This window comes from Cornus florida, unplaced genomic scaffold, assembly GCF_030987335.1.
Source record: "Cornus florida cultivar Cherokee Brave unplaced genomic scaffold, ASM3098733v1 CherokeeBrave_3.0.0_Hap2_Chr01, whole genome shotgun sequence".
Classification (NCBI taxonomy): domain Eukaryota; kingdom Viridiplantae; phylum Streptophyta; class Magnoliopsida; order Cornales; family Cornaceae; genus Cornus; species Cornus florida.
The window spans coordinates 77,344,099-77,364,705 of NW_026775571.1; the positions used below are offsets into that span (position 1 = coordinate 77,344,099).

The following is a 20,607-nucleotide window of genomic DNA, read 5'->3' on the forward strand; positions in this document are numbered from 1 at the left end:
CACCTCTTCTTCAGGTTCTGAGAGGAAAATATAAAAGCAGACAAATCGAAATTTTAATCCTAAAAGCACATAATTGTCGTCTAACAGTATTCGCCACTACCACACACATGTGCATGAAGAGAATCACATTGTTTTCTTGTGTGATAAAGTGAGCTATGTTGTATTGCAAAGGAAGTACACACTGGCCTAATTAAATAAAGAGTTAAGTAATACGATAGCTTCTTTAACAGCCACAGTCCATTTTAATAGCTATTATACAGGCTTAGAAAAGATTTTTAAAGCCAGGGAGAGAAACCCGAAAATCAGAAAACAGGGCATAGAGGGAGTATTGCCGAAGCTTTTCCACCTCGTACCATGAATTCAGCACATTGTGGTTCTTGTCTGTTCCTGAGAAAGCGAGCTGTATGCTCAAGCTGCAGTCAACAGATCCACCATTGCTCTTACGCTTCGAGGTTCGTATTGCACAATCTTGGTTGTTCAAACATATAAAAGGCTCCCCAGAGCACTTTTTGCACCCAAACTTCTTCCAATACAAGTTTTGTAGAGTACCCTTTTGGAATTCAAGGACCTGTCAGAAAAAAAAAAATAAATAAATAAAAATTACAAGGTCAATGATATGTAGTGTAACAGAAAATTTTCTTTGTTGGTTTTTTTGAAGAAAAGTAAGGTAGTCCAAGCTCAGTGGTCTTACAAGAGTGAAACTAGTTATGGTGTTACTATTGTCAGCAACTAACACTGGGAATGATCTTGCTGCATATTGCCGTCCAGCAAATGCGACCATATACCGTCCAGACAAATTCTGAAATTGGAAATTGACAGAGGTCACGAAACTGAATCATTCATTTCAATTTATTCAAATTGTGTTACTGCCAATCAAACATAAAGTGTGTGTTGCTACGATGAATGGAAATTGTTCCCCAAAATCAAGAACAACAAAAACGATAGATGATATGACCGCTACCACATTTGTTCCTGAAAAAAGTCAGAGAACCATGCATTCACTTCTATGCCTTTTATATACTACATATCATGGTGCCAGAAAGGCTAATTAAAAAATCTCAGCAGCCAAATTTCTTCAAGAATTATGCTTCTTGAAGAAACAACTTTTGTAAAATACTCTAGATTGCGGTACAAATTTATAAATGATGTGTTAGTCATGAATTTACTCTGCATAATAAAGCGCGTTGAATATTATCATTTTGCATGAGAAAAGATTTTAGAGTACTCATTCAAAAAACATTCTGAAGATTGCCTCCATCTTTTATTCTGCCTCTAAGCAGAATTAGTCCACTAGTCGGCTTTTGAAGAACTCATTCTTGGAAAAACGTATTTGGTTCTCCTGTAAGCTCCTGCTAAACTGCTGGCTCTCTCCATGACTTGGAGCAAAGAATTAAAAAACGGACTGGAATACAGAGTTTCAAAGATATACGTTTGTTTTTTTTATTTTTATTTTTATCTTTTTGCTGCGGATTTAAAGATATTTAAGGATGATATATATATATATATATATATATATATATACATATATATATATATATATATATATTTTCCCTTATCCCATGATCTGGCGATGAGGCAGAGGTAAAGATGGAATGCAAAAAATCATTCCCTGGGCTAACGAAGAATAAGACATTCTATAGGGAAACTAACGAGAGTTAAGCTGGGGCCATAACCTCAGTAAAATCAAATAACATTTTCTCTTTTTTGTTTTTTTTCACTTACTATCATCTCATCATGTTAGTTTTGGTCTTGCCCTATTCTATGTTGGAACATTACACTTCCTTTCAAAGTCTTCTTTAATAGAGCATTGATTGGTTTATGCTGCAATTCATCATATCTTTCAACATCTGTCAACTAACATACTATATATGTGGGATCCGACGTGTGTATCACAATCAGCTAGCAATAATACACACACATCCCCCAAAAGAAAGATTGACCGCAAAACTCAATAGAAAAACTAAATTTCATACGACACAAGTACAAAGTTTTATTAAAAATGACCTTATTCAAGGTATCTTTGAAGTCACCAGAGTATTTTAATATACAAAGGGAAGGAGAAAGTGTAATATTTTTGTTTTTCATCATTTTTTATTTTCTAGAATTTTTCAATTTTCTGAGAGTATTTTCGTCTTTTCTCATTTTGCGTGCTGGACACTGTGGGATGTGCTGAGTGTGTCCAAGAGTTGGTTGGGACATTTCTCCAGGTTTAGGCATTTCGGCATTTTTCGTTTTTCGGGCCGGACGGTCCCGGGTGGGATCCACTTCCGGAATTGTCACGTATGGGGGTTTTGGTTGCATCCATTTGCATACCATTCATTTTATTTAATATGTTTCATATGGCTACAATGTAGATTGTGTGTGTGTGTGTGTGTGTGTGTGTGTGGTGATAAATTAAAAGATAAAAAGATTTTATTTAAAAAGTGAGTGGGACCTACTGATGAGCGCTGAAAAGTGCGCATTTAAACCTCTTAAGTTTGAACATTCTAGGACATTTATCTATCTTATTTTTCTATTTTAGACTAATTTCGTGTTATTCCCCTTTTTAGGTCAATAAAGTTAAAACAAGCTAAAAATGGCTTCTTAAGGCCTTTTTGGAATCAAACTAAGTCTTGGTGAAAATTTAGAGCAAAAAGGAGGCTGATTTGGAGCAAAAAGGAGGCTAATGCTGAAAACTGCTAAGTGAGATCTATCATAGAAAAGTGAGATCGATCGAACCCAGATCGATCGAAGAAAAGTGAGATCGATCAAATTGTTCGCGAAAGTTATTAAAAAGCAGATCTGAAGCTCATTTTGACCCAACTCGAACTGTGCTTCAAAGAGGAGATCATAAGGCCGAGTTCTCACATTTTTGGGCTCTTAAAGCCTTATATATATGAGGGATTGAACCATCTTTGTTGAGAGATTCATATTTTTTACATTGTAATTTCTATATTTTCTTTAGTTTCTCTCTCTAGAAATTTAGATATTAGGGTTAGAAGAAAGAGGGAAGTGGAGGCACATCTCAAGAACCCATCTCTAGATCCACATACTCTCTCTCTCTCTCTAGAGCTTCAAAGAAAAAGAAGATAGATCCATGTTTAGAGCTTGCCCTTGAGGGTTTCATAACCACATCCACCTCCTCTATGATTGGCTAAATCTACACTTAGGGCTTAGATGAGCCCTAAATCTTGTGTAATCTAAACCCTTGTATTTCTATTTTTGGGGATTTATATATATATATTGTTGTGATTACTGCTTAGCCTTGTGATTGTTGATTTAATTCTTCCTTATGATTCTCTATTTTAATTACATGTTGTCTTATGTGTGATTATTTGGGAATTGATCTCTATACTAGATTCTCTATATTGGTTGCATGTGTATGTGTGATTAATTAAGGATTTAGTGATGGCTAAGCATGGGTTTTCATTGAATGGGTTTGTCAATTAATTTGATAGATTATACTTACACTTGATGGGTTGTTCTATAATTTAATTCATGTTTGTAGGTAGGTAAACAATCTTTGCTTAGTTTGATACTCCACGATTATTATTGCAATTCTATGATTCTTTAGATTGATGTGTGCTCTCATTAGACCCATTTGTTAACTAATTGATGGATTATGTTTTTGTCTTGGTGGGTTGTTCTACACTTAGTTTACTTGTTGGTTAGGTAGACAATTCACTCTTGTATTAGATAATTCATACTTTTATATGCAAAATGTGTTTATGTTTGTGGCCACATCTAGATTGCAATAATGTATTCCCCAGTAATGGAAAGCAAATGGTTAATTACATGAGCTTAGTGGCGATTCCAATGCACCCTAAGACCTCATTTCTCATCTCTTAAATCCCTATCTCAACTTAGTTTACTTTACTTGCATTTTAATTTTATTGTATCTTAGTTTAATCAACCAATCTCTCTCTTTGCAATCAATTGATACATTAGAGTCGAAATTAAATTCCAACACGTATAATCCCTTAGGACGATCCCTACTCACTCTTGCTACGTTAGTAATAGTGGTGATAGTGGTTTTTATAAATTTAAACTTGACTTAAAAGGCTTTTCTTGAACCGCACATTCACTACATTATTTTGGAGTATACAAGCGGTCTCGTCAAATTTTGGCACCGTTGCTGGGGATTAACGGTTTTGTTGGAGTTCGACTAGACAATAGTGTTCATTTGATTGCTTCTATTTTTATTTTATTTTCCATTATATATTCTTTTCTCTTATTCTCATTATTATTTGTCAATTAGGTACTTGACTTCAAGAAAGGCAAACTTTAAAACTTGAAGTAATCATTGGAGCTTAAAGCTAACATTAATTAGAAGTTGTTTAAGGACCTTTGTGAGAAATTCTTGAAACTCTTGTATTTTAATTGTTTCACTTCTTTACATGCTTGTGATAGCCATTATTGAGGCTCATTATATTGTTTAAATTTTTGTCCAAGCATCAGCCCATGTGGAGGCCATAATTTGTTGCATTTGGATTTGAATTGTGAATGGAAGGATTCTTTGATCCAAGTTTGGGGGGGAATTACTTCCCTTCACCTTATGCTCCTCCATCATATTTTAATCTTTATGAGATTGAATCCAATTCATTTTAAGCGTCATCATCTTATTATGGACTTGACTATTCTCATTATCCTCCTTGTGACTACTACCTTTCTCCACCATTTTATGATAAACCAACTCCACCACCTTCTAGGTACTCACCCGGGTTTGAAGAAAAAGTATTAGTTTTACTTGATGTGCATATTTCACAAACACCACTTATTAATTCTCATTCTCAAAAGTTAGCCAAGTTAGAAGCTTAAGTTAAGCAAATTGAAAGTACTCTTTCTCGTCAAGAGGAAGAGGAAGAGGCAAATGAAAAAATGACAAGAACTCCAATTTACATAGATGAGGATGAGGAGAGTGAGGAAGAAGTTGTAAGTGAACTAATGCTTAGCACTCTATCTTGTATAGAGGAGGAAGTGGCAAGTGAGTTAGCTAGTGGCTAATCCAATAGAGCATAACATGATTAATGAGGACTTTCCTTGTTTTGATTATGATTTTATCCTGACCATATCTACTTTAGAGAGTAAGGAGATGTTGACCACTATAGAGGTAGGAGATGAGGAGGAGGAACTTGTTGAAGAAAATCTTCCTTCTATTATCTCCAAAGACCCTTTTGAGACATGCCTTTTTAAAATATATAAAAATTGTGGTTTTAACCTTGAAAGCTTGAAAAATGAAGTGAACTCTCCAATGGACTCCTTAGCTAACTTGGAAGGTGAAGATATGGTTTGAGGAAGAGAAGAGGGATGAAGAGAAGGTGTTTCTTGATATTTTAATTGAGTCTTTGAAAGATATTGTCTCACCAAATATCAAAGTGAATGATCATTTGAATGCATTTTAAGAACATAACAAAGAGGCAAGCCTAACCATGATTGATTTTATTTTCAAGACCGTTGATGAGCGTTGAAAAGTGCGTATTTAAACCTCATAAACTTAGGCATTCTAGTACCTTTATCTATCTTACTTTATCATTTTAGATTGATTTCGTGTTATTTCCATTTTCAGGCACTTATCCCGAAAATAAGCTAACTTAGCCAAATAAGAGCAGAAATGAAGCAATTCTGGGATGAATCAAAAAAAGGAGCTAAGTGGAAGCAAAAAGAAGAAAAAGGTGGAAATCAACATCTTCGATCGATCTCAGATCAAAGTTCGATCAATTCAACATGATCGATCTCAGCACTTCAAGATGGATCAGAGCCATGATGACATTTTCAGAGATCTCAAAAGTTCGATCAATCCAACATCATTCTTCTATCGATCGAACTACCTTGTCCTTATCCAAATGATTGATCTTATTTAGTTGTACCACCCTACCAACCATTTTTGTCCTTTTCCCAAAAATATCTTCGAAATATCTCAGATTTGTTTTTATCCAAAAAGCGCCGCTATTGAGGATCGATCCAACTTCAGTTCGATAGATCTCGACTATGTTCGATCGATCCAAGTCCAAGGTTCGATCGATCGAACTTCCTCCAGTGCGAAAAAGTTAAATTTCCAGCTCATTGAAAGCTATCCTTATCCAATCATTGGAGAATATTTTGTGCACAACCCCAGCTCATTTTGTGTGTCACTTAACCTACCTATATATAGAATATGATACACTTTTTGAAAAAGGAGATTAGAGATTGATCTATCACAATAGAGGCTATTCTTAGGGAGGAAGAAAGGAGGAGGAGTCTAAAGACACAAGCTTGGGAGCTCTTCATCAACTAAGGAGTAGATTTCTTTCATGGAGTTTGCCCTTGAGGGTTGGAGAAGCACTACCATGAGTGGCTAGACATCTTCTTGGGGCTAGAGTTAGCCCCAAGCATGCTTTCTACATCTTGATTTTGTGTATTATTGAAGGATTAGTGTTGTAATACATGTTTTGGTACTTATATATATATAGATCTTGTTTATTCAATGGTTTATGTGGTTTAATGCTTCCAATTGATCATTTCATTCTAACTATATGTCTATGTATGCTAAAATAGATGTTCATGTGTTTGTCTCCATTTCTTGTGTTATTGATGCATGTCTATGTGTATTAATGCCATAGATCTAGAGATTGTCAAAACATAGTGCTTAATGGAATGCTCTGGTAATTTTCTTGATGGTTCATGCTCATTTCTTGATGGATTGTGCCTATCCCTTAGCTTAATTAGTTTAATTTCATATCATTAGCTTAATTATAGTGTAGTGGTAGCATAGTTGTTAGATGGGAGGACAATCCATGCTTGTTGTTTGATGTTCCATACTTTTGAATGCAAGTAGCATATATCTCTAACCTTGTGGTGTATTTGGCTTGTGAGCTTAATGAAAGGATTAATGACTTGCTAGATATATTGTGCTTTTCACATGCTATTTAGACAATATATACTTAATTGTTGGATATATTGTGCTTTTCACATGTTGCTTAGATAATCTATACTTAATTGGTCATCCTTGCTAATTGAATCAACCAAGCACGCACACACATCAATATTGCAACACACATTTCCCTCATTAGTTGTGATACCCCTAGGGGTATTACATTAGTCACTTGTTAAGGGTGTAGAAAAGTATTGTTTGGTGGTGACCTTTAAACCCCAGGATCTCTCTCTCTCTTACTTACTCTTTATTACATTCAATTATTTAGTTTAATTTGCTCTCTAGTTTAATCAACCAACCAACTATTTGTTTGATCACTTGACCTACTAACCATAATTGTGATTCCACAATCAAATTCGACTCCAATCCCTTGGGACGATCCCTATTCACCCTAACTATATTTTTAGTGAAGGTAGTAGTGGCTTTTATAAATGTAAAACTTGGCCCTCGCCTTAATATACACTTTCTAAGCTTATGGTAGGACGACGACCATAGTTTTTGGCGCCGTTGCCGGGGATTAGGCAACGTCGTATTTGTGGAACTCATTAGGAATTAGTACTCTTTTGATCGTGTCTTTACTTTGTTTTTATTTTTCTTTTTGTTACTTATTGTGTTTGTTCATCATTGACAAGGAGCATTGAGGTAGGAGGCAAGCAAAGGAGCATTCAAGCAAAGGAGCTAAGCAAGTAAGGAAAAATGCTAAAAATTTTTAAAAAAATTGCTAAGCTAAGCTATAAATTTGGAGTTGAAGTGCTAAAAGACCTTTGTGAGACTTTCTTTACTCAATCCCTTAGTTAAATCATCGGCCAGCGTGGAGGCTTGGTTTTTTTTTTTTTTTTTTTTTTTTTTAAGTTCTTAGATAAATTATGAGCCCACTTGGAGGCATTCTTAATTGTTCTTTGCATCATTGTTGTTAAAGCATAGGAGTATGGGTTAAGTGTTTGTGGAGAAAGTTTCATTGAATTGTTGTGAAGTCAAAGTGCTTATTTATTCATTGTGTTTGTGTGTTTTACATTGTGCATGCATGGTCGTAGATCACTAAGACCAACTCTTGTCCTTCTTGATTTGCATCTTGAATCTGTAGTTAGAAATCCTAGGGTAAGAGGAAGTTCTAGTTCTACCCAATCCATTACATCAATGGAAGGCTATAATGAAGAGCATGTAGAGGACCTTGGTCACATAGACCAACAAGGTATCCTCCATCCAAATGTGCATCATGAGAACATTCAAGTACCATTAGACATGCCTAGTCTATTCATTCACCAACCACAACAATAACAAGGCCAAGTTCCATTTGGAATGCCAAGGCCAATGTATGCTCCACAACCTCCTATCATTCAAGGAAATCAAAATCAAGATGCCCATGTTGCACCTCAAATTGCTAATCATCCACTTGCTTTAAGAGATCACTATGTGCCTAATGAATACAATGCACCCACATGCATTCAATTGCCACCATTTAGAGCACATCATTATGAAATTAAGCCACAAACCATTCAAATGCTTCCTAATTATCATGGACTTCCAAGTGAAGAACCCTATAAGCATTTGGATGAGTTTCTTGAAGTATGTTCCACTGTAAAATAAACGGACATGCCGGAAGAGGTCTTAAGACTCAAACTTTTTCCATTCACCTTAAGGGACAAGGCAAAGTATTGGTTTAACAATCTTAAGCCTTTTTCAATAACTTCTTGGGCAGAAATGCAACAAGAGTTCTTGAAGAAGTATTATCCGATTTCTAAGACCAATGCTATGAGAACTTCCATTAGAGAATTTATACATGGGGATGGAGAAACATTTCATAAGGCATAGGAACGCTTTAATGAATTGCTTAGGAAGTGTCCACATCATGACATGCCTAAATGGCAATTAGTTCAATATTTCTTTGAGAGCTTATTGGACAATTATAAGGGCATGGTTGATGCTTCCATGGGTGGCTCTTACATTGATAGGCATGAGGATAACGTGTGGCGTCTTTATGAGATCATGAGTGAAAATTCTTTGCATAGAACATTATCATCCAAGAATGGTAGAAATTCACAAAGTAGGAAGAGTGTTGGCTTACATCAAATCAACCATTCAAATGAAATAGCCGCCGAAATGAAGTCTTTATCTCAAAAGTTTGATCAATTTTTGATTAACCAAAACTCGGCGAACCAAGTATCTTCCTTCCCTAACCATTTTCATCGTGCATCAAATGAAATATGTATGACTTGTTCTAGTGTTCTTCATTCTACTTCTCATTGTTCTCACGGACAAGTGCAAAATGAACCTAATAAACAAGTCAATGCAGCTTTTGTGAACCAAGGGAACAATCCTTATGGTATTCATTATAATCCAAGTTGGAGAAATCATCCGAACTTCTCTTGGAAAAACCAAGGAGAGGGCTCAAACCCTTCCCAAGGCGGTTTTTAAGGGAAGTATATTCCACCTCCACTTCAAAACCAAGGATCCCAAGGTTATAGACCTTATCAATCATAAGGGAATCAATTTGCTAACTCTCATTTTCCCAACCAATCTTATTCCCAAGGAAATGCTAGAAGTCCCGCCTTTGAAGAAAAAGTTTTGAATGTTTTGGGCACTTTGGAGGCAAACACACAATTGCTTTATTCCCACTCTCAATCTATTGCGAAGCTAGAAACCCAAGTAGGGCAAATAGCAAGCACTTTTAATGCAACAGAGAAGGGAAAGATGCCTATGAATGCCCCACCTAAGTAACAATGTGTTGTGGAAACCCATTCCTCATCGGAAGGCCACACCATTGAGCATGTTAATGCGGTGACTACCTTACGGAGTGGTAGGGTTGTAGACAATCAAGTTGAAATGTCCAATGAAGAGAGTGAACCGGTACAACCTCAAGTTGTCACCCATCCCGTTTCACATCCCATTCCTCCTTTATTGCATATACATGAACTTGTGAATGAGAAAGCTTCAAAATGTGATTTGAAAAATGATTTTGAAAATAATTTGAAGAAAGATTTGCCAAAAAATGAATTTGAAAAGGTTTTGTTGAAAAATGATTTGAAACAAAGTGATTTGAAAAATTCTTGTGTTGAAGAGTTTTCAAAAGAAAATGCTGAAAAAATGTTTGAGCCAAAAGCTCCATTTCCGGATGCCTTAAAAGGATCAATTTCAAAAGACAAGCAAAAGGCAAAAACCAACGAAATCATGGAAATGTTTAGGCAAGTGAAAGTCAATCTTCCACTTTTGGATGCAATCAAGCAAATTCCGGCTTATGCCAAATTCTTGAAAGATTTGTGCACCCAAAAACGGAAGAACAAGAGCCAAGCACTAAGAAAAGTGGTTTTGACCGAGCAAGTGAGCTCAATTTTGCAACATAACACTTTACCAAAGTTTAAGGACCCCGATTCACCTACCACATCATGCATCATTGGTGATTATATCATTAATCGGGCGCTTCTTGACTTAGGAGCAAGTGTTACCCTTCTTCCATACTCGGTTTATGTCAAATTGGGCCTAGGTGAATTGAAATCGATGTCGGTAGTTTTACAACTTGCCGACCGATCCATTAAGAAGCCTAGGGGTATCATTGAGGATATATTGATTTAAATTGATAAATTTTTCTTCCCCGTCGATTTCATTGTCATTGACATGGAACCAGTCCCCAATCCTAAAAGCCAAATTCCCGTTATCCTTGGCCGTCCTTTCTTGGCAACCGTTAATGCCAACATCAATTGTAGGACGGGGATAATGAAAATCTCATTTGGTCACATGAAGGTGAAGTTGAATATCTTCAACCCCACACCCAACTCATTTGACAAATATGAAGGAGAGGTTAATGTTGTAGATAAATGTCATAATATTCAATGTCAAGGAAGTGAGCTTTAGTGTAAGACCAAAACTTCAAAGGGATCATCTTCAACCTTGCATTCTCAAAGTGTTGTTTCAAATTCTTGCTTTGAAAGGGCATGGAAGCCTAAAGATTGTGATTGCATTGACAAGGGATCAAAAGTTTCTTTTGAGCTAAATTCAACAAGTTCTTCAAAGAACCATTTGTTGGGTGGAGTTCAAAGCATCTATCACCCCAACAAGGAGGGGATGCATTACAAGATCTTTGATCCGGGCTAAAAGAGCCCAATGTCTTGCTAGAGACGTTAAAGACTAGCGAAAGTATTTGTAGGGTATCAAAACCCTATTCCTCCCTCATTTCTATCTTAAATTTCATTTCTTGCGAAGTCTAGATACTTGTTTTTGGTTCATATGCATTGCTAGGAACTGTGGTTAGGATTGCATGAGCTTTTATGTTGTGATTGAGCATTTTGCATAAGTTCGATCAATCTCAAATGAGAGTTCGATCGATCGAACTTCTATCTGCATCCAACACTTAGAAAAATTTTCGACCTGCATCAACCTGAATCCAAATCACCTCTCTGTCCCATCGTTCGAACTTATTCTCAGATCGATTAGAAGACCTTAGATCGATCCAACTTCAAAGTTCGATTGATCTTGAGTTCCAACACTTAGCCAAATTTTTGAACCAAAAACCTGCATATTTTTGTTCTCTATCTGATCAATTGAACATTTTGTTCAGATCGATCTCTGTTCTTCAATTCTCTATTTTGACATTTGTTTGACTTTTTAATTTTAAAAAATTCAAAAATATTTTTAAGAAAAAAAAAAGATTTTACTTTATTTATTTTAAAAATCCAAAAAGATTATTTTATTTTTATTCTTATTTTTCAAAAATCCAAAAATATTTTTAAGAAATATTTTTAATTAAAAAAAAAAAAGATTTTACTTTATTTATTTTAAAAATCCAAAAAGATTATTTTATTTTTATTCTTATTTTTCAAAAATCCAAAAATATTTTCTATTTATCAATTTTAATTTTTAATTTTAGTTTTTAATTTAAAAAAAAAAAAAATTGAAAAATTCCAAAAATACTTTGAAGAGAGATCATCACAGTTCGATCGATTGAACTGAACGAGAAAAGTTTTTAAAAATAGAACTTGAGGGTCTCAAGATCGATTCATTAGATCGATCCAACCCTCCAAACCCTCAGTCCCTTATTCCTGTCACCATTGTGCACCTATCTTCATCATCTTCTCCGGTGAGATCCAATGAGCTTCGATTCTCTCTTCTCGGATTTCACCCCTTCGCATCTCATCTCCACTTCTCTCATATTTTAAGTGAGATCCGAAATCCACTTTGTGATCTAAGCTTCTATTTTATGTATTCGTACTTTACATGCTAGATCCATGATATATTGTTGATGAAATCCACCATTGATGAAGCTTGAAGCATGTTATGTATATGTGTATATAGATTTGTATATATGTGTATATATTTTATGTTTTTATTCGATTTGTGGGAGTATGGGCTTTGTAAAGTGAGTAGGATTGATTGTATGTTGTGTTGATGGGCCCACGACCTGTTCGTGAAGGCCTCGTGCCATCCACGTCATAGATCTGTGACCTTTCGATTTTCACATCGCACAGTTTGATCGATTGAACTTATTTCTCAGATCGATCTTGACAGATCGATCTCACAATTTTTTGTGATCGATTGAACTTCACAGATTTCATACACACATTCCATGTATCTTATCTTGTGTCCATGTTATCTCATTCATACCCAATGCCTATGATATTCCACATTGGATGCATTTCATACTCATATTTCTTAGCATGTTCACCTCTTATCACTTGTATAGATTCATGTCATATATGTTTTGTTTATCTTATTTGACATGCATGTTTTTATTTTGTGTCTTCAATTTTTTATTCTGGCATTGACTCCCCTTGCAAGTTTTTAAATTATTTTTCAGGCCATGCCTAAGCGTAAGACTGTAGCCCGTGGTCACTATCACCGCCGGGGCAGGCACACTTTCGATACCGAGGCCGGTCCTTCTTATGCACAAGACCTTGCACAGGAGGAGCCATTAGAGCCTACTCCACCTCAGTCACCTTCTTATGAGGCTGAGGCTAATCATATTCCATCTACTTCTGAGGCTCAGCCTGCGTTTACACCATCTCCATTCCATCACAGGATGAGGCTGTGGTTGAGCATTCACCATTACCATCTCCACCACACCAGCCACCTCAGCCAGCTAGAGAGCTTGATAAGCCCGCCCCTAGATATGCACATATGACAGTGGACTATGAGTTAGTTTTCGAGACAGATTTCTTTTCCAAATCTATGTTGACCCGATCAGCTTATGATGATATTATCCAGAGGGGCCTTGCAGCTATTCTTACCCCAGTTACTGAGCCAGTATACCCGCGGCTAGTATGGATGTTCTTCCAGAACCTCCAACCATCCCTGCGTACCACGGCAGAGCTGGTCACTACCATAGATGGCCATCAGATTACTGTTACTGTGGACACGCTAGCTAGATCATGCCATTGTCCACACCGATGCCCTCCGGAGCTACAGGAGTTATATCCGAGGCTATACAGGCCTTCTTATGCCGACATTGCAGTTTTCTTGACAGGTCACCATACCGATGGGAAGACTTTCACCATACGTACTTATCTTCCAGATGACCTATGGTTATTTGATTCCGTTCTCTTTTGGAACATATATATGGCCGGGCATAAGATTCAGCGGTGAGGAGACTATTTGACAGCCCTCTACGCATTTTATACAGGCCACTGGGTATCTATTCCAGTGCTCATTTGGAGTGTGATGAGGAAACTCTTCGATGAGTATATCAGCAAAGAGAAGCCCAGAAGAGCTAAGTCTCTCCCATTTGGACACCTCATCACCCAGATACTAATTGATTAGCGCTATCCTTTCCATCATCAGGAGCACCCTGAGAGAGGTTCCTGTCACTTCTTGAAGAAAGACTGGGACAAGAGCTATAATGCTATTATTACCCGATTACAGGAGGCTACAGCTCAGGCGGCAGAGGACTTAGATTTAGACGATTTAGAGGCTGAGGAGCCAGTAGCAGCAGCAGACCTGGCAACGGATGATGCACCAGTTGATCTGGTTGTCGAGCGTATGGATATTGATTTATAGCAACCTACAGATGACGCAGAGCAGCACTCTCCAGCTAGGTCGCCAGTACACGATAAGGAGCAGACTCAGGATCTTTTTTCTGATTCATCCGTACCTGAGGCTCCTAGTCAGACCCCCGGCTTTGGAGAGCGTCTTCAGGCTCTTAAGGATGCAGTGGTTGCTATCAGAGCTGATACTGCTGCCATTCGAGCCGATGCTGTGGCCCACTGAGCAGATTTTGCTATATTCCACACGAATGTCATAACTGCACTCCGAGACTTATCTCACGATATCCGCGGAGCTCGCCCTACCCGTCCTACCTTGTCCACCTGAGATTTTCAATTTTTTCTATCTTTTAATACTACACCTCTGTGATCTATACTTCATTTTTGTCACTGTATATTATTTGCAGCCGGATATGTCGACTTTGCTCTTTTGATGTACTCTAGTACTCTATTTTCTTTATATATGCTTTTGTTATGGATGTCATGTGTTATGTTCTTATATTTATCTGTTTGACTCCATCAGGTGCATCACAGTGACTACAGTGAGAGAGAATGCTACACAATTTTTAGCACCACCCTTGTACCTCTCTCACTGTTTATTTCATTTATACTTGCATGTCAACTGTGCACCGGTTATCCCCTTTGTTATCTGATGAATTTATCTGAGTGCCAAATTTCAGGACCACAGTTAATCCCAAGTTTGGGGGGGCCATGCCGCCCACTATGGATACTTCAGTCCCAGCCATTCTTTGCCTTAATTGCACCGGTATACTCTTTCCTTTTGTTCTCTTTGCACATTGAGGACATTGTGCCGTTTAAGTTTGGGATTAATGGTGTATGTTATAGTGTTTGCTTTTAAATTCAAAATTTTGAGCATGACTTGTGTATTTGAGAGATTTTATATGATTGGTCCATATTAGCGATGATTTTGATATTTTGAGGACTATATTGCTTAAAATTTAAAAATTGCTTGACTTGAGAGTCCAATACTCCTTGTATGCCTTATGGATGCCATTTAGGAGTAAATTTTTCAAAAGATTGATATCTTGCTTGCACTTGTGGTCCACATCATCCTGATTTTGTGATTGTTTTGAGATCACTTTAGAATTCTACACTAGCACCGACGCACACTAGCATTCATTTGTGGGGTACATGCTTTGTTGATTATTGAATTGGTTATATCCCAATTACGCTAGTAGTGCATTGAAAGTTTTCATTCTTGATAAAGGTGGATAACAACCCCTTTTCACTAAGTAGCTGGGATTCTAGCCTCATCAAGCACTAAACTTCTCGTGCCGAAAGGTGGAGGGCCCAAAATCTAGGTTAATAATTGAACATGATTCAAAAAAAAAAAAATAATAATTAAAAAAAAAATTAAAAATAATAAAAATAAAAGTTACAAAAGCAATAAAAAAGCGAGGATTTCTCCCAAAAGGTGAGAAGTGGGAATTGATTTGATGAAAATTCAATGATTTGAAGGCTTTGTGTTTCTGAGATTGGAAAAAGAGGGTAAAAGCCGCATATTGGGAATCCAGTTCACTTTCACTGAAGTTAGAGTTCAAGTCTCTTTTAGAAATGACAATTGAAGTGTTTATATAGACTATGATGATTGATGCATAACAGTTGAAATGTGTTTTACCATTTTTGTTTATCAAGGCCTCATATATGCAAGGTAGTCTGCTGAATGAGTCTATCTCCAATTTTCTATTGTTCCAAGTTGTAATTGAGCTTTGTTGATATTTTCACACTTCATGATTGATGCATGTTGTTAGCATTTCATACGTTGTCAATTTTGTTAAGTTCTATATTTTGGTTTTGCTATGGGACTAGAAAAATGTAAGTTTGGGGGTGTGATAAGTGCCGAATATTACATATTCAAACACCCTTAATTGCATCAGTTAAGTCTACTAGTGGATTATAATGTACAGCTTAGCTTTATTTGTTTATTTCCGTCTTCTTTCAGGTCGGTTTCCCCAAATATAGTTAAAGAAGCGGTTTTGTGGATCCTTTGAAGAACCAAAACAAGCCGTGCTGGGAACTGTTATTTGAGCCAAGTTCTTTAGCCATCATGTGTATAAATTTTGCGGCATAGCACTCAGAATGAAGACCGCATCAACGGACCAATCCTGTGTGATTCAAGAAGGGGGTAAGAAGACTGAAGGCATGCTTCTGCGGACACTCGCCAGGCTACCGCGGGCGCCCGCCGATTACCCCAGTAAGCTCTTGTCGCCGCGGGGCCCTGCCACAGACTTGCGGGCCCCCGCTATCAGCACCACGGGTGCCCGCCGGAAACCCGCAGGCGCCTGCCAAACCATCTAGTGGCCATCACGGTTTTCAGTCAACCGCGGGAGCCCGCCGATTTGAAGACAAGTGGGTATGGCTGTATTGTTTCTTCCAAGGCTATCCCTTTGACCCTTTTTTGTGTGGTCCTGAATGCTCCTAGGGTTGTAGGGGCACGAAAATGGAGGGAAATGTGATCCTTTTGGCTAGAAAAACCCTTTGAGGCTATTCTTTTTGAGGTATCTCACATTTTTGCTAAGTTCTAGAGAGAGAAATAATGAGTTTGAAGGGTTTTGGGTGTTCTTGAGCTTAAGGTGTGAAAATGGAGAGGGATTCTTCATCCTCTTCTTCATTCTTTGTCTTCATGGGTAACTAACTCCCTATCTAGGGAGGTGATGAAGCTCCATTTTGTAAGCATTGCTTTGTTTTAATTTATATTTGGGGGTTTAATGTATATATATGACCTTTCCATGACCTAGAGCATTTTATTTGATGTAAAGAACTTCAATGTCTATTAATGATCATTTTGAGTTAAATATCTTGTCTTAGATTGTTTTTCTCTTATGATTATATTGTTATATTTTCATAGTGACAATGGAGATGAGTTTATGGAAGTATTTTTATTGGCATGATATTTAGGAAATTTGATAATCTATTGCTTAGGGCCTTCCTTTGATAGATTATTCTTGATTTCTATTTCATGTGCTTTTATTATGTGATCAAGGGCTTGATAACCTTTTACTTAGTGAGCATGTCCAAGGTTACATCTTAGTTTAAGTAGCCAAAACATGTGATGCTTTGATAGGTTATTCTTGCCTATTGATCTCATATATTTCTTGAAGGTAATGTAACAATCTTGTGTTTTTGCATTCCATGGTCATATATATATATATATATATATGTTATTTCCCCAAGTAAATCATGTCCTAGCATACTTATTGAAGGGTCGGAGTGGATTCACTTCCCTAGTCTTCTATTTCTAAATTCATTTTTTCTAAAGTTCTTGCAAGTTATTGTTTTATACAATTTAAACCCTTAATTTTAATGACAAACCAACAAAACTCTACAACCCCCTTTTATCATTCTAAAAGTGATTTTAGACACCTTGGTTGCCATAAACTAGCAGTCCGAGTGGTTCGACTTACCCGACCAATAACCCTATTTTACAATGATTTGTGCTATTGCAAAGGTTGATGTATAATTGACAACCGATCAGATTGTGTATGAGTCATGTTGTATAGTTATCTGGGAGTCGTGTCTCATTGTCATATGTGCGTCTTGTTATGTTATTGTCAGTGCGTCGTGTCGTGTTGTAACGGGGGCTACCTGTGAGGTGTGTTGTGTTGTAATAGGGGATACCTGTGAGTCTGGTGCAGTAACGGAGGTTACCTGTGACTGTGTAATGGGGGATACCTATGAGATTGGGTGTGACAGGAGATACATGTACACTATTGTTCGTGTTGTAACGTGGGCTACCCGTGAGTTTTGTGCTATATTTGATTTATTTATGCCAAAATGGTGGACAAGTCCCATAATGTGGTTCCGGATTGGGGTGATACAGATGATGGTTGGCGTGTGAGCCCTTGGAGCAGGATATAGTTCGAGATATTTTGTATGAGTTTTAAGTTATAATGATGTACCAGTTGTGACCATTATGTAGTAAAGCAATGATGTATTTGTAAGACTATATGAGTATTATAGATAGTTTTATTGGATAATGATGTGTGTTTTATGAACAGTTGAGTTTTCATTTAATGGTTTTAATGATAGATTAATGACAGAAAGGTTTTAGCCATGTTACTTTAAAGGTTACTGATGTAGTGGTCAGCATTATCTAGTTGATTCTATGAAAGGAAGGTCTAGATTTTTGCTTATAAGGTTCTTCTTTGGGCAGGATGGGACGCGATGTCTTAGGACTCGTTGTCTAACCCTAGTGTTTTGGGAATGGGTACGGTTCTCTATTGCATGTGGATGTTAGGTGTATAAATTGCAGATTGAGTTGTTTCATCTCCGTTTAGTTCCTTTTTATTGGCATAGCGTATGCAAGGTATCAATAGGTGTGTGTTCAGCTCTGTTGCAGTAGAGGGACTTGATTTTTCTTCTTCTTGTTTTGGTTCTAACTAGGACCGTGTTGCCTGTGAGTTTCGTATCTCCACATAGGAGTTGTGCATGTCAGCGGGCGAAAAAACTTTATAGAATTCCCTCTTTTGTTAGGATTCTGAATGGGGGTTTGTTTTGGATCGTTCGATTTACCTCCACGGTAGGAGGTGAAGTCTTTGGTTTTAGGAATTCATTCCGAAAGGTCGTGACCAATGCGATGTGTGGCATGACATGTTTACCAGTGTGTACGTTTTCTTAGGGTTTTGCAATTAGTAATAATATCTAGTATTTGTGATGTGACTTGTGTATAGGGAATGGTTAGACCATGTGTTGTGAATCGTGTGTCTAGAGTAAACATAGTGATTGATATGTGTGTGTTTGAGGATTAAACCTGAAGACAAGAACGATATTGGTGTTGATGTCGGATTGACGATAGGAATGGTCTGGCCAACCATTTCTCTGAGTCAATCTTTCCTTAACACAATGTCAGGTCAAAGGTCAACAATCCTTGATTTTACTATGTTTAGTGACAGAAGGAGTACGGTGTTGTGCATTGTGTACGTTTGGATGTACGATCCCATTTTAGAGTGAGTCTTGCTTGGGATTGATGGTATTCTTTGTACGTATTCAAGTGACTTGTCGTGAATGGTGGTGTACTTGGTACGGGACTACGTGTCCAAGAAGTTTCAACTGTTCGATCAGTTAATCTTTGAGCTATGCTGACGAGTTGTGTAATACCCCTAGTTTTCAAAAGGATAAAATTGGAATTTAATTGTGATTTCTTGGGCATTTTTAGTTATTTACGTGGCTATGTGTTTTTGTGTTTAACTGTGTATTTGTTTAATTGGTTATTTGTGTATTTGTTTAATTGTTTAATTAAAGTATGTGTTTAATTTAATTATATGATTTTGTGGGTTTGCTTTAATTGTTTAAATTGATTTAATTGTTTATTTGATTTATTTGTTTAAATGATAATTACATTTATAATGATTTATTAGTAATGATTTTAGGGTTTTATATTTTTAGGTCGTAGCCGACTTAGCTATATGATTAATTGTTTTTATGCGTCTCCTAATATAATTAGAGTTAAGGTTAGGTTTGTATAAGCCTATATAAATACCTGTATTAGTCTGCTAAGGGTTTTTAGAACTCAAGTCACGTAGCAGTGGAGGCAACGAAATACAGAGAGTTGTGAGAGGAAAACAAAGAGATGAAAGTTAGGGTTTGGCTAAGGACAAGAGCTGAACCAAGAAGGGATTACGTCTGGATTGAACCAAGAGCAATGGAGGTGTTGAACGGCAGTCCAGAATCTGTCGAAAAACTCAGAGACGGTGGTTTAAGGTTTCAAAACTGAAACCAGAGACAAGTCTTTGTTCTAACTCTTTTCCCTAAACCTATGTTCTGTGCATACCTAGGTAGACTCCAGGGGTTTAATTAACGTTAAAACAAGTCATTTATGCATGTGTTAACTATATTTAATTTTGGTGAATTAAACAGGGTTGCAAGTTCTTATAGTTCCGTTAACTGGTGCGTGTTGTATTTGAGTTTAAGCTTAGTTTATTTGATGTTGTTGATGCATGTCGATGCCTTATAATTAATCTAGGACATTAATTGAACACTTGAACAAGTATTAAAAAATTTCAGAGGCCTGGGTATCCCCGGAGGCGAGGAAGACGAAGTAGAAAATGCAGAAAAGCTTCAGAGAGTGAGAGAGAGGGCTCCCAAAAGGGGGGAGCCAGCTCCCTCATTAATGGATCCGGCTCCAAGGAGTATGGAGCTGGCTCCTAGCTGCATAGAGCAAGCTCCCTAAGTTAGGGAGCCGGCTCCCATGCCAAAAGAGCAGGCTCTCAATTTGTGAGAGCCTGCACTCACCCAGAATTGCGTACTGTTGATTTTAGGGTGTTGTTTGCACTGTGCAGGGTAATTCTAATTCGTTTAAACTACTTGGAATGATGCTTATGATTGTTATAAACCTATAAAAATATAGGGAAATAATAATTCATAAATGGATTAAGGAACGGACAGTGTGAAATTAGGGAAAAGTCCTACATGTCGCACTTTGGTTGTTAAACAACTTACATACTGTAACTTAGAGATTCTTATATATATGATTTTATACTGTTTAACCATATTGAAACATAGTTATAATTATAGTGAACTACTTGAAATTTACTGTGCTTGGTTTGCATGAAGTTGAGGTTTAATTTATTATTAACCGCATCAAGTCATGAACTGTTTAGAGGATTTAGATGCCTAAACTTACTTTAGCCATTTAAATAGTTGAAACATGATTTTTAGATTCTATAATGAGCATCTAATATCATTATGTATGTATTAATCTGTGTGGATGCAAGTGGTTTAAATTGCTTA

General features: G+C 36.9%; 1 pseudogene; it reads right to left on the reverse strand.

Moving 5' to 3' along the window:
- Positions 1-262: 262 nt before the first annotated feature.
- LOC132275418 (uncharacterized) overlaps positions 263-20,607 on the reverse strand; it is a 66,135-nt pseudogene continuing 45,790 nt past the window's right edge.